This window comes from Olea europaea, chromosome 10 (assembly GCF_002742605.1).
Source record: "Olea europaea var. sylvestris chromosome 10, O_europaea_v1, whole genome shotgun sequence".
NCBI classification, from domain to species: Eukaryota; Viridiplantae; Streptophyta; class Magnoliopsida; order Lamiales; family Oleaceae; genus Olea; species Olea europaea.
This window is the reverse complement of record NC_036246.1, coordinates 25,718,909-25,722,097: the sequence shown is the minus strand read 5'-3', so window position 1 is coordinate 25,722,097 and position 3,189 is coordinate 25,718,909.

Below are 3,189 nucleotides of genomic sequence, written 5' to 3'. Positions count from 1 at the left end.
GTGAGCGCCGAAAAGAGCTTTCTAGATTAGGGTCATAATAGCGATTCTGATAACTGTAGCCAAAATTATGTTCAAATTACCAAAGACATGTCAAATTCCCCCAATTAAGAAAATAATTGCGATTCACTTCTCATCTTTGCGCTGATCCGCCATCTCATGGTATCTCAGCGCTATCATCATGCTATCTAACAAATCAGCATCACTCGACTTGGATCCTCCTGCATTAGATTTTTATTTTTTTTTTTAAATTAAAGCAAAGCGTGATGGTAAGCTTTATTAAAAAGAAAGAAAAGCGATTACAATTTTGGAGGGGTAAATGAGTATACCCAAAAAAAAAAAAAAAATTGTTGTGCTTTTGCCTTCCATTTATTTGTACGTGAACTTTGAATAATAAAATGATAATATTTTTTTAATCAAAATAAACTACCATAGAGGGAGTGTGTTGATTCATTATCGACTCTAAGTGTTTCAAGAATATAGTGACTTCTTTTTTTAGGAAAGTTGGTTCGAAATGTTAGTCAATGGTGTTTGACGAGTTTTCTGACCTTTTTACTGCAAAATTTTCAAGTAGTATACTGCCTTGAAGAGATGCAGGGCGAGCATACGATGCAAGATTATGGGAAAATTCTTTTCCAATCCGAAGAGTATTGTGTAGACAAAGACAGGGAGTGTAAATGCTTAATTTAATTTTATTACTTTATTTGTTTAATGATGATGTTTTTATAAAATCATTTCTTGTTTGACTAATTATATTACCACTACAAATTTTATTTATTACACTACATTATAATTACACCACAATTAAAGTATATTTTTAATAAATACACCACAATAAATTTACAATTATACTCCTAATTCAATAAAAATAAAAAATTGAAAAAGAACTTAATCTAAACCTTTCCCTTCATTTATTTCACAGCAATTGAAACCAAAACATCGGTGAAGAACACCATCCCATAATAAATTGAATGTTTGTCACAAATAATTAATATGTCTAAAAGGATCCTTTGAAGTTGTCAGTAATTGTTTGTGTTACCATTTTTATTCAAAATGTGAATTTTTAATGTATTCGCAATTTCATTTTTTAATCATGGGAGTTTATTTTGGAAACACTTTCAAGTGGAAATTAAGAAATTTTATCGACAACAACCTTATAAAAAAATTCAAATTTATTACAATCCTATAAAAAAATACAATATAACAATAAAAACTTCTTATTGATTAAAAACCACTTTCGAAAATTCATAAACCTCGCAGACAAAAATCCACGAAAACTGATGCACCTACATATACACAAATTCATTTATGGTTTATTTATATACATGCAATTCATGGTAATGAGTGGTGTAGCCTGTGTATATCCCACGTGGTGAATGCACGCAATTCATGAAATTATGGTGAGTATATATACGCATAAATTGATAAGCCTCTTTAACAATTAAAAATCATAATCTCACATATTTGTTTTAAAATCATAACAAATTTGTTTAACTCAACAAAAAAAAAATCAGATTCTTAATTTTTGAACTTGAAAAAATAAATTTCATTTACAGTGAGGGAAAAGATTATCTTGTCGTTGTGGAAAAAGGCAAAGGCTGTTGGGAAAACCATGAACAATGAGATGTTGAGGAAAAAGAAAGAAACAAATTAGGCTTTATATTTGTGGTGTAACAATAATTTATTTAATTAAGAAGTATATTAAAATTCTAATTATATAATTTTATTTAAGGATATTTTAGTAAATAAGAAAATTGTGATGCACTTAGTAAAATTTGTAATGGTAATATAATTACCCTTCCTGTTTTATATATTGCGAATAAGAACTAAAAAACCGATTGCTACTTGGGTAACGCCTATTAGACACACTACACCATTGAGTTCTTTATGATGTTTTGTTGGCTAAATTTGAATTTGTAAAACACGAACATATTGATAATGATTCGAGTTCTTAGTCAATTTATGTTTATTATTACTGATTTATTACAATCCATATCACCAAACAAAGTATTAGTAATTCCTTCGCACAACAAAATTCTAACATCGACTTCAAAAAAATAATCGAGCATAGTAAAACTTGTTTTGCGAACACTATCAATGTACTTTAATGAAAAAATAATATATTTTAATTCCATTCATGTGACCTAGAAAAAAGTTTGACTTTGAGGAAATTTGATATTTTAATTTGTTGAAGGTCAAGTCGGTTGAAATTGTGATTTGTTTCCATTTGCATGTTAACCGTATGATCACTTGAATCATCGCACTTTAATTTTCTTTCGAGTTGGTCACGTACAATTGTTTCTTTTTTTCCCCCTCAGTTACATGTTCATCTTTGTCAAAGACGCTGATGGAAAATATGACACCCAAACAAAACCCTGGGACTCAATGGCTTAAGTAGTAACAGAGTTTGGCTTTTAGGCAATGTCTTATTTGTTTTATCAAAGGTCAAGGAGGTATAAATTTGATTCCCAGTGGACTGCAACTATTTTTTCCATATTTATGTATTCTTTTAGAATCTCATTCTCCTTTCTTCAATTCTCATACAAGCATACTCGTAAGACTTTAGAAATAATTCAGGCCATAATTTTTTTCATATCATTGACATTCCATTTCAGTGTGCTAGCTAGATTGAAGATAATGAAGTGAACACAAATTGGGTTCCTTCAAATATTTTGTAGGAATATATTCTAGCATAGACTTCTATATTTCGAAATCATGGATGAGGCATTTTTGCCAAAGGTCAACAATAGTATGAAAGAATACTAGAATGGGATCTGTAGGCTATAAATACAGACTAAACGGAAACAATTATTCCAAATCAGTTAGTAGAAATTAGGAAGAGAGGGCTTACATGAAGAAAAGAGGTTTGTTTAGTAGCCAAGAATGACTTGCCTGCATTTCTCCCTAATATATATGATTAGCCACAAAAATTAGTCAGGAAAAAAAATAAAAAATAAAAATTGAGCAAGTGTATATTTATGTGGGTTCTCCGGGCAGTCATCTTGGCTAACTTCACAGGCTCTTCTCCATCATGCTAGTCCTCTTCTTCCCACCATTAATTTTGAATTCAAACATGTACTGATGCACGTTAAAATTTCTAGAGTTAATAAAGGGATGAATTATGGTGTCTTAACCAAAAGGTTTGGGAAGACCTTTATTCATGGATTCCTTTTTCTTTGCTTATGTCTTTTC